The sequence below is a fragment of the Apus apus genome, chromosome W (genome assembly GCF_020740795.1).
Source record: "Apus apus isolate bApuApu2 chromosome W, bApuApu2.pri.cur, whole genome shotgun sequence".
NCBI classification, from domain to species: domain Eukaryota; kingdom Metazoa; phylum Chordata; class Aves; order Apodiformes; family Apodidae; genus Apus; species Apus apus.
This window is the reverse complement of record NC_067311.1, coordinates 9,878,041-9,890,080: the sequence shown is the minus strand read 5'-3', so window position 1 is coordinate 9,890,080 and position 12,040 is coordinate 9,878,041. Positions and strand designations below refer to the sequence as shown.

The 12,040-nt window shown below is 48.7% G+C and overlaps 1 protein-coding gene across 5 annotated transcripts in view; it reads left to right on the top strand.

Moving 5' to 3' along the window:
* LOC127395168 (uncharacterized) overlaps nucleotides 1–12,040 on the top strand; it is a 1,033,854-nt gene that overhangs the window by 449,848 nt on the left and 571,966 nt on the right. The gene's annotated exons all lie outside the window — the stretch shown is intronic.

The window sequence follows — 12,040 nt, the reverse complement described above, 5'->3', positions numbered from 1 at the left end:
GCTCCTTCACTGGTCAGCTCACTTATCTATCAGCTGTGTGAGGACGTTAACTTCCACACATTCCAGGAACCTCTTGGCATGTTCCCTCTCTGCTGTGTTGTATTCCCAGCAGATGTCTGGGAGGTTAAAGTCCCCCACAAGAACAACAGCAAGTGACTGGGAGGTTTCTTCCAACTGCTTATAGAAAGCTTCATCCACCTCAATGCTTTGGTTGGGAGGTCTATAGCAGACTCCCACAGTGATATCAGCTTTATTGGGCCTTAACCTAATCCAAACACTCTCAACCTCATCATGACTATACTTGATTTCCAAGCTCTCATAGTTTAAAGCCCTGTCAATGAGCCCTGCTAACTCCTGCCCCAAAAGACTTTTCCCCCTCTGGGACAGGTGCATCCCACCTGCCACCAGCAGGCCAGGTGTCTTGTATAGCAGCCCGTGATCAATAAACCCAAAGCCCTGCCTTTGGCACCAGTCATGAAGCCATGCATTGATCTGCAGACTCCTCCTGTTTGTCTCTTCATCCTTTCCTGCAACAGGTATGGAGGCAAACACTACTTGCGCTCCAGACCCCCTAACCAGCCGTCCCAGGGCCCTGAAATCTCTCTTCATTGCCCTTGGATTGCTTGTAACTATTTAATCACTGCCAACCTGAAAAACCAGCAGTTGCTTTCTTTTAGCTCGTCTCACCATTTTACTCAGGTTTGACAACAAAGCTCTCGATCCCCTCCCACCCAGGTAGGGAAGGAGAGAGAAAAAGAGAGAGAGACTTTGCTGGATTGAAAACTAAACTACACAGCTTTAATTAAACACTAATGATGTAAGAAAATATATACAATTATATACAAATGTGTTCAGGTATCTGCAAAAGCCTCTTGCCTTCCCCCACCCCCAGCAACTCCCACAGCACTCTCCTTAGCTGCGAACAGTCCCAAAAAATTCCGGAAAAAGCACAGGGTGATGAGGGTCACGAGAGTTCGAGACTACAGTTCAACAGTGATGAATGGACAGAGCCCTTCCCGGATGCCAGCTATGGATGGAAGAGACGGGAAGAAGAAGCAGGAAGGAAGTTGTCTTCTGTGATCTCTGACCTTCCTGTGAGCTTACGTAGATATATGGAATGGAATATCTCTGGCCAGTTTTGCTCTCTGTCTAATTCAACCTCCTTCTAGATCTCCCTGTAGTGTCTGAGCCGGCAGAGTAAAAGTGTGACCTTGAAGACCCAGCAGTTAGAAAACCATTCCACCATTATCAGTCTCAGTTGGAACACTCTGCTTCTAGTTAAAGGAAAGCTCACTGAAGGAAAAAAAAATCAGTAAAAGGAAAATTGGCTTAATCCTGGGTCAAACCAGGACAGCTAGACAGGTGTTCATGGTCACAACACGACTAAAACCCACAGTGAGAAAGAATGCAGGAACTCAGACTGAGCTTTCGTGCAGACATGCGGCCGTGCAGGTCTCCAGCTGCAGTGAATGCCTGAGCCTGGCACTTGTACTAGAGGGAGCCAGTGACACTGCTTGTGTGTGATGTAAGCAAATAAATGATCTGCTCAGGCTGGTGGTTGAACTGAGGGAGGAGGTAGAAAGGTTAAGAAGCATCAGAGAATGTGAAAGCAAAATAGATTGGTGGAGCCACACCCTAAGGCAAGGGCTGAAGGAAGAAGGTCTTGAACAAGTGATTGATCCCCTCCCCTCCTATCATCAGACAGAAGGAGAGAATTCACAGGACAGGGAGGAATGGAGGTCCCTCCTCAGAGAGGCAAGCGAAAACCCTCACAGCCCCCCCCCCCCCCCTCCCAGTTGCCCTTGAAAAATAGTTATGAGGCTTTGGAACTTCAGGGCCAGGCAAATCAAGGCAAAATCGCGTATCACATTCAAATACCCAGTTCACAAGTACAAATGTTAAACACCCGAAGTTTCATCTCTGGTAACCACATTTGCATATCCAGCCGCACCCCACTCCCTCTTTTAAAGCTGTTACATTAAAGTGGTATTTTAAGCACATAGGCGCTGTGTTTGTGCTGGTGCACGTGCATCTGGGTGGAGTTTGTGTTCTAGAGACATACCTGTTGTAGCCACAGCCAGCTGGTCCCAAGCTACGGACAGACCCACTGGGAAATTAAAAACCAGCCAATTGGGGGCTGTTCCTCCTCTAATTGAGGAGAAGGGGCAATCTGTGATTCGACTCAACTTTTTCTAGCCTGAGTCGAACTCGGACCACAACGGTGTATATGAGTTGTGTTATTCAAAGATATAATTTCTTCCCATAGACTTTGCCTCTGTGTAGATGCAAAGAATTAAACATATGCGATTCATGTCATTGTTCCTTCTTTTCCAGCAACTACCAGATTTTGAGAAAACGACGAGTTGTAGTGTTGAGTCTGAAATATTGCTGTTGCCATTAGAAATTGTTTCTGAAATATAAAAAAGATGAAATCAAGATTGTCCTCGTTTGAGCCAGGAAGAAGCCAGTTTTTCTTTTGCTGATTTTTTTTTTTCATTTCAGTGAGCTTTCTTCAACTAGCAACTGCGTGTTCTGCTAGGTTGATAAGACACTGGAATGTTTTTGTAATTGCTGGGCCCTCAAGGTCGTGCCTTTGCTCTGCCGGCTCAGACACTACGGGGATTTGTGGCCCCCCCATGGGAGGCTGGGTTAGACGAACAGCAAAACTGGCCAGAGATATTCCATTCCATATATCTACGTAGGCTCGGGAGAAGGTCGGAGATGACAGAAGAAAACTTCCTTCCTTCCTGCTTCGCTCTCTCGCTGCTTCGCTTCACCTCTCTGACTCCCTTCCTTCTTCTCTCTCTCCCTCCCGTTCGTGACCGGCATCTGGGAAAACACCATCTGCCCATCATCGTCGACCCATCGACCTCAAGCCCTCCTGACCCTCGTAACTCTCTGCCTTTCTCCAGGAACCGCTTCGGGATTCCTCGGAATTGTCTCATCTGAGGGAAGTGCTGTGGGAGTTGCTGGGGGTGGGGGGAGGCAAGAGGTTTCTACCACACCTTTGTATAATCATTATATATATATATATATATATATATATACACTTATATCACGTATTAGTATTATAAATAAAGTTGCACGGTTCAGTTTTCAATCTAGCCAAGTCTCTCTTTTTTCTCTCTCTCCTTCCCTACCTGGGTGGGAGGGGGAGGGGATCGAGAGCATTGTTGTCAAACTGAGTCAAACGTTGACAAAGATAAATTAAACCTTTTATCATATGTTATAATTGACATTTTGTGGGTTTTTTTCTTCTGAAGTTCCATCCAATGTGATAAGCAAGTAGCATACTAAGTTTTGTATATGAATACCTTTCAGAAAAAAGTTTGGTATACAGTTCAAAGAGAAAATCCTGCACCTAAAATTTTAGTTTGTTTTTAATTAGTACCAGGCACACAGTCAGAGACGAAATAGAATATTTTTGTAAAATGTCACCGTTCGTTTCCCTTACATAAATTGCAGCTATAAGGAAATGATGCAATGGTTAGGGCCTAAATGTAATCAAATCAAAGGAAAAAGAAAAATGGATATAAAGAGAGGAATAATTGGCACTCATATATATGTTGGACAATATTAGAGCTATAGAGACAAAGAGAGAAAGAAGGTTATGTATCTATCTGTCTAGATAATGAGTACAGACATTGTCTTTTGCATCAAATTTGCCTGACGATAGCAGTATTGAGTATTTCAATATGAATATTTTTGCAATATATTAAAAATTGTTAATTGCCATGACCTAAACTCACAGTTTTGTGCTTCTTGCTGAAGGGCTAGTAATTTCATCAACACCTGGTAGGAATTGCTTGTAATCTTAGAATCAAATTTAGCTAAAAATGCCATGTGACTAGAAATGTTTGTCTCTGTAGAAAATTCCTGCAGAAGAAATAGATAAATTTGTCAAATGTCAAAATAAAATAAAATAAAAATCCTTGTTGAGACCCTTTAAGCACGACTGGGGGCTCTGAAGATTAAATAATTAAACCGTCCACTTAGAATCATAGACTGGTTTGAGTTGGAAGGTACCTTAAAGATCATCTAGTTCCAACTCCTCTGCATGGGCAGGGACACCTCCCACTAGATCCAGTTGCTCAGGGCCCCATCCAACCTGGCCTTGAAAGCTTCCAGGGATGGGGCTTCCACAACTTCCCTGAGCAGCCTGTTCCAGTGTCTCACCACCCTCACAGTAAAGAATTTCCTCCTAATGTCTAATAGAAAAATCAATCTTATTTCCTTTTGAAACTCTTCCCCCTTGTCCTATCACTACATGCCATGTCATATCACTACATGTTAGACATTTGCCATAATTATTTTGCGGTATTACAGGAAGTTGCAAACAGAAAGACCAGAAGATCCGAAATTACTTAGGGACTTCCCTTCATAATATTAGTTTGCTTTTGTGAAGTGTTAGAAAAATGCAGAGATCTACAGAACAGACAGTTCTTTACATCTAACTCAGCAATGAAGAGGTAAAGTTATACTGTAGAGTCAAATAGGAAGTAATGGAAAGAAACATTTAATAAAATTAGAGATTTCTTTAAAAGATTGCAAGACTTTCCCTTTATTTGAAGCAACAAATGCTACTGTGCTATTTGCCAATCTGTTTTATAGCCCTTGGTTGATTTTTTAATGTAAATCAGAATAAATCTGGCTATGACCTGACTATCCAGGTGTCACGGTTTGACTCAGGATCAGCACTTAAACCAGAGACAACAATGCTCTCGATCCCCTCCCCCTCCCACCCAGGTAGGGAAGGAGAGAGAGAATGAGGGAGACAGATGCTCTGGATTGCAAACTAAACTAGACAGCTTTAATTAAACACTAACGATAAAAGAAAAGATGTGCAATTATATACAAATGTGTTCAGGAATGTGCAAAAGCCCCTTGCCTCCCCCCACCCCCAGCACTTCCCACAGCACTCTCCTTAGCTGTGAACAGTCCTGAAAAGTCCTGCATAGCTGCCGGAGGAAATGTAGAGTTATGAGGGTCAGGAACGCACAGGCCTAGGGGTTGATAGGTGATGGACAGCTGGAGTCCTCCTTGGACGCCAGACATGGATGGAAGAGTAGGGAAGAAGAAGCAGGAAGGAAGTTGTCTTCTGTGATCTCTGACGTTCCTCTGAGCTTGTGTAGATATATGGAATGGAATATCACTGGCCAATTTTGCTGTCCGTCTAGTTCAGCCTCCCCTACGGGGGGGTCATAGATCTCCCGGTAGCATCTGAGGCAGCAGGGCAAAGACATGACCTTGGAATCTCAGCAGTAACACAAACATTCCAGCGTTATCAGTCGACTAGCTGGAATGCTTGCTGCTAGTTAAAAGAGCTTACTGAAGGAAAAAACAAATCAGTATATGGAAAATTGGCTTCATCCTGGCTCAAACCAGGACTCCAGGTCACAGACTGTTGGGAATGCCACAGCCTTTGGCTGACAACGGGAGGCAGCTCTGACCACGGCTCTGTCTGGTGTGAGCAGCTGCAGGATGAAGTAATAGAGCTCAGGGAAGAGGTAAGCACATGGAGGAGTATCAGGGAGAGTGAGATGGAGCTAGATGAGTGTTTTCAAAGCCTGCTCTCCACACAAACAGCTCGGGAAGCACACCTCATTAGTGGTGCACTGGATGCCCAGCCTTCCCGAGCTACCTTGCAGGAGCAGGGACAATGGGAACAGGTCCCTGCCTGATGACGTAAACGGGGCAGGCATGTCCCCTTAAGTCCTTCACTGCCTTCAGTGCCCCTGCAGAACAGGTATGGGGCCCTGCAGGAAGAAACATCTGGCAGCAGTGAGGATAGCGGAGAGGTAGAGGATTCCCTTCCCTCTTGTCACCGGGTGGAAGGAGGGGAACTAGGTGAGGATGGGGAGGAATGGAAGCGGGTCCCTGCTCGGGGCAGCAGGAGAGTCCCCTCTGGACCTCCCCTGCCTTCCCAGGTGCCCTCACAGAGCAGATGCAGGGCACTGGAGACAAAGGACTGAGGAAATGATGATGCTGATGAAGCCCCATCCAGGGAGTCGCCAAAGTAGCCAGCTCCAAGCATTAGGACTGCTTCTGCAAAGAGCAAGAGGAGGGTGATTGTTGTAGGAGATTCCCCTCTGAGGGGAACTGAGGGTCCCATACGCCCACTGGACTTTTCCCACAGGGAGGTCTGCTGCCTCCCTGGGGCTCGGGTTAGGGACATAACCAGGAAACTCCCTGGTCTGATACGGCCCTCAGATTTCTACCCTCTTTTGATCTTTCAGGTAGGTAGTGATGAAGTAGAGAGAAGTCCAAGGGTAATGAAGAAGGACTTCAGGGCCTTGGGATGAGTGGTCAAGGATTCAGGAGCACAAATTGTGTTCTCTATCCCTTCAGTTCCAGGGAACGATGAATGGGTAAACAAGAAGGCATGACAGATCAATGCCTGACTCCAAACCTGGTGCTGCCAGCAGGACTTTGGGTTTTTTGACTACGGCTTGACCTACAGGACACCAGGCCTCGTTGCAACAGATGGGAATACCCTGTCTCACAGGAGGAAAAGGGTACTAGAGCAAGAGTTAACAGGGCTCATGGATGGGTCTTCAAACTAAACTCGAAGGGGGAGGGGGATAAAACCAGGCCCACCAGAGATGAGCCTAGGGGTAAAGGGCCAAGGATGGGGGTGAAATTGCTAGCCCAGCTCAAGTGCACATAGCATGGACAACAAACAGGAAGAGCTGGAAGCTGTTGTGCAGCAGGACAGCTACGACGTAGTTGCCACCACGGAAACATGGTGGGACAACTGTCATGACTGGAATGCTGCAATGAATGGATATAAGCTCTCCCGAAGGGATAGGCAGGGAAGGAGAGGTGGAGGTGTGGCTCTATGTGTTAGGGAGTGTTTTCATTGTATAGAGCTTGACTACAGTGATGACAAAGTTGAGTGTCTATGGATAAGGATGAAGGGGAAGGCGAATAAGGGAGCTATTGTCCTGGGAGTCTGTTATAGACCATCCAGCTAGGACAAGGAGGCAGACGAAGTATTCTATAAGTGGCTGGCCGAAGTCTCGCTATCGCCAGCCCTTGTTCTGGTTGGGGATTTCAACCTACCGGACATCTGCTGGAAATATAACACAGCAGAGAGCAGGTAGGCTAGGAGGTTCCTCAAGCATGTGGAATATAACTTCCTGACACAACTGGTAAGCGAGCCTACCAGGGGAGGTGCCTTGCTGGACCTCCTGCTCACAAACCGAGAAGGACTAGTGGGAGATATGTTGTTTGGAGGCTGTCTTGGGCTTAGTGATCACAAAATGGTGAAATTTTCAATTCTTAGTGATGTAAGGAGGGGGGTTAGCAAAACCTCCACCTTGGACTTCCAGAGGGTGGACTTTGACCTGTTGAGAGACTCCCTTGGGAGACAGTCCTGAAGGGCAAAGGGGTCCAGGAAGGCTGGACGCTCTTCAAGAAGGAAATCTTAAAGGCCCGGGAGCAGGCTGTCCCCACATGTCGCAAGACGTGTCTGGCCTGGCTGAACAGGGAGCTTTTGACAGGACAAAAAGGAATAAAAGAAGGGTTTACCACCTTTGGAAGAAGGGACAGGCAACTCAAGAGGAGTACAGAGATCTTGTTAGGTCATACAGAGAGAAAATTAAGAATGCAAAAGCCCAGCTGGAGCTCAATTTGGCCACTGATAAAGGGAAAAAAAAAAAGCTTTTATAAATTGATCAACAATAAAAAGAGAACCAGGGAGAATCTCCATCCCTTACTGGATGCGGGCGGGGACCATTTCTGCCAAGGATGAGGAAAAGGCTGAGGTAGTGAATGAAGTCTTTGCCTCTGTCTTGAACAGTCAGACCAGATCCCCTAAGGGTATTCAGCCTCCTGAGCTGGAAGATAAGGATGGAGAGCAGAACAACCCTCCCATAATCCAGGAGAAAGCAGTTCATGATCTGCTTCTGTACCTGGGCATGCATAAGTCTATGGGGTCAGATGGGATTCACCCAAGAGTACTGAGGGAGCTGGCAAGGGAGCTCACTAAGCCTTTCTCCATCATTTATAAACAATCCTGGTCAACAGGGGAGGTTCTGGATGACTGGAGGGCGGTTCATGTAACACCCATTTACAAGAAGGGCTGGAAGGAGGATCCGGGGAACTAAAGGCCTGTCAGCCTGACCTTGGCACCAGGAAAGATCATGGAGAGGCTCATCTTGAGTGAGCTCTCACAGCAAGTGCAGGGCAGTCAGGGGATCAGGGCCAGTCAGCAGGGGTTTATGAAAGGGAGGTCTTGCTTGACCAACCTGATCTCTTTCTGTGACCATGTGTCCCACCTTTTGGATAAAGGATGTCACGGGTTTGACAACAATGATCTCGATCCCCTCCCCCTCCCACCCAGGTAGGGAAGGAGAGAGAGAAAAAGAGAAAGACTTGGCTGGATTGAAAACTAAACTGTACAGCTTTAATTAAACACTAATGATATAAGAAAATATATACAGATATATACAAATGTGTTCACGTACATGCAAAAGCCTCTTGCCTTCCCCCACCCCCAGCAAATCCCACAGCACTCTCCTTAGCTGTGAACGGTCCTGGAAAGTCCCGGAGCTGTTGCTGGAGAAAGCAGAGAGTGATGAGGATCAGGAGAGCTCGAGCCTAAAGGTAGATGGTGATGGATGGAGGGAGTCCACGCCGGCCATGGAGGGAAGAGAAGGGAAGAAGAAGGAAAGAAGTTGTCTTCTATAATCTCTGACATTCCTCTGAGCTTACGTAGATATATGGAATGGAATATCTCTGGACAATTTTGCTGTCTGTCTAACTAAGCCTCCGACGGGAGGGTAACAGATCTCCCCGAAGTGTCTGAGCTGGCAGAGTGAAGGTGGGAACTTGAAGCCAAGCAGTTAGCACAAAATTACAATATCTTACCAGACTTAGTTAGAACAGAATGTTGCCAGTTAAAAAGCTTGATGGAGGGAAAAAAAATAAGTAAAAAGGGAAATTGGCTTCATCCTGGATCAAACAAGGACACCTTCCTTCCTTCCTTCCTTCCTTCCTTCCTTCCTTCCTTCCTTCCTTCCTTCCTTCCTTCCTTCCTTCCTTCCTTCCTTCCTTCCTTCCTTCCTTCCTTCCTTCCTTCCTTCCTTCCTTCCTTCCTTCCTTCCTTCCTTCCCTCCTTCCTGCCTTCCTGCCTTCCTGCCTTCCTGCCTTCCTGCCTTCCTGCCTTCCTGCCTGCCTTCCTGCCTTCCTGCCTTCCTGCCTTCCTGCCTTCCTTCCTGCCTTCCTGCCTTCCTGCCTGCCTTCCTTCCTGCCTTCCTGCCTTCCTGCCTTCCTGCCTTCCTTCCTTCCTTCCTTCCTTCCTTCCTTCCTTCCTTCCTTCCTTCCTTCCTTCCTTCCTTCCTTCCTTCCCTCCATTCCTTACCTCCTTCCTTCCTTCCTTCCTTCCTTCCTTCCTTCCTTCCTTCCTTCCTTCCTTCCTTCCTTCCTTCCTTCCTTCCTTCCTTCCTCCCTCCCTCCCTCCTTCCTTCCTTCCTTCCTTCCTTCCTTCCTTCCTTCCTTCCTTCCTTCCTTCCTTCCTTCCTTCCTTCCTTCCTTCCTTCCTTCCTTCCTTCCTCCCTCCCTCCCTCCCTCCCTCCCTCCCTCCCTTCCTTCCTTCCTCCCTTCCTTCCTTCCTTCCTTCCTTCCTTCCTTCCTTCCTTCCTTCCTTCCTTCCTTCCTTCCTTCCTTCCTTCCTTCCTTCCTTCCCTCCATTCCTTACCTCCTTCCTTCCTTCCTTCCTTCCTTCCTTCCTTCCTTCCTTCCTTCCTTCCTTCCTTCCTTCCTTCCTGCTTGCCTGCCTGCCTGCCTGCCTGCCTGCCTGCCTGCCTGCCTTCCTTCCCTGCCTTCCTACCCTCCCTTCCTCCCTCCATTCCTCCCTCCCTCTCTCCCTTCCTTCCTTCCTTCCTTCCTTCCTTCCTTCCTTCCTTCCTTCCTTCCTTCCTTCCTTCCTTCCTTCCTTCCTTCCTTCCTTCCTTCCTTCCTTCCTTCCTTCCTTTTCCCTGCCTTCCCTCCCTCTCTACCTTCCTCCAGACCTTTCTTCTTCCCTTCCTTCCTTCCTTCCTTCCTTCCTTCCTTCCTTCCTTCCTTCCTTCCTTCCTTCCTTCCTTCCTTCCTTCCTTCCTTCCTTCCTTCCTTCCTTCCTTCCTTCCTTCCTTCCTTCCTTCCTTCCTTCCTTCCTTCCTTCCTTCCTTCCTTCCTTCCTTCCTTCCTCCCTCCCTCCCTCCCTCCCTCCCTCCTTCCTTCCTTCCTTCCTTCCTTCCTTCCTTCCTTCCTTCCTTCCTTCCTTCCTTCCTTCCTTCCTTCCTTCCTTCCTTCCTTCCTTCCTTCCTTCCTTCCTTCCTTCCTTCCTTCCTTCCTTCTTTCCTTTTCCCTGCCTTCCTTCCCTCTCTCCCTTCCTCCCTCCCTCCCTCCCTCCCTCCCTCCCTTCCTCCCTTCCTTCCTTCCTTCCTTCCTTCCTTCCTTCCTTCCTTCCTTCCTTCCTTCCTTCCTTCCTTCCTTCCTTCCTTCCTTCCTTTCTCCCTTCCTTCCTTCCTCCCTCCCTCCCTTCCTCCCTCCCTTCCTTCCTTCCTTCCTTCCTTCCTTCCTTCCTTCCTTCCTTCCTTCCTTCCTTCCTTCCGTCCTTTTCCCTGCCTTCCTTCCCTCTCTACCTTCCTCCAGACCTTTCTTCTTCCCTTCCTTCCTTCCTTCCTTCCTTCCTTCCTTCCTTCCTTCCTGCCTGCCTGCCTGCCTGCCTGCCTGCCTGCCTGCCTGCCTGCCTTCCTGCCTTCCTTCCTGCCTGCCTTCCTTCCTTCCTGCCTTCCTGCCTTCCTGCCTTCCTGCCTTCCTTCCCTGCCTTCCTACCCTCCCTTCCTCCCTCCCTTCCTCCCTCCATTCCTCCCTCCCACTCTCCCTCCCTTCCTTCCTTCCTTCCTTCCTTCCTTCCTTCCTTCCTTCCTTCCTTCCTTCCTTCCTTCCTTCCTTCCTTCCTTCCTTCCTTCCTTCCTTCCTTCCTTCCTTCCTTCCTTCCTTCCTTCCTTCCTTCCTTCCTTCCTTCCTTCCTTCCTTCCTTCCTCCCTCCCTCCCTCCCTCCTTCCTTCCTTCCTTCCTTCCTTCCTTCCTTCCTTCCTTCCTTCCTTCCTTCCTTCCTTCCTTCCTTCCTTCCTTCCTTCCTTCCTCCCTCCCTCCCTCCCTCCCTCCCTTCCTTCCTTCCTCCCTTCCTTCCTTCCTTCCTCCTCCCTTCCTTCCTTCCTTCCTTCCTTCCTTCCTTCCTTCCTTCCTTCCTTCCTTCCTTCCTTCCTTCCTGCCTGCCTGCCTGCCTGCCTGCCTGCCTGCCTGCCTTCCTGCCTTCCTTCCCTGCCTTCCTACCCTCCCTTCCTCACTCCATTCCTCCCTCCTCTCTCTCCTTCCTTCCTTCCTTCCTTCCTTCCTTCCTTCCTTCCTTCCTTCCTTCCTTCCTTCCTTCCTTCCTTCCTTCCTTCCTTCCTTCCTTCCTTCCGTCCTTTTCCCTGCCTTCCTTCCCTCTCTACCTTCCTCCAGACCTTCTTCTTCCCTTCCTTCCTTCCTTCCTTCCTTCCTTCCTTCCTTCCTTCCTGCCTGCCTGCCTGCCTGCCTGCCTGCCTGCCTGCCTGCCTGCCTTCCTGCCTTCCTTCCTGCCTGCCTTCCTTCCTTCCTGCCTTCCTGCCTTCCTGCCTTCCTTCCCTGCCTTCCTACCCTCCCTTCCTCCCTCCCTTCCTCCCTCCATTCCTCCCTCCCACTCTCCTCCCTTCCTTCCTTCCTTCCTTCCTTCCTTCCTTCCTTCCTTCCTTCCTTCCTTCCTTCCTTCCTTCCTTCCTTCCTTCCTTCCTCCCTCCCTCCCTCCTTCCTTCCTTCCTTCCTTCCTTCCTTCCTTCCTTCCTTCCTTCCTTCCTTCCTTCCTTCCTTCCTTCCTTCCTTCCTTCCTTCCTTCCTTCCTTCCTTCCTTCCTCCTCCTCCCTCCTCCCTCCTTCCTTCCTTCCTCCCTTCCTTCCTTCCTCCTCCTCCTTCCTTCCTTCCTTCCTTCCTTCCTTCCTTCCTTCCTTCCTTCCTTCCTTCCTTCAGATCT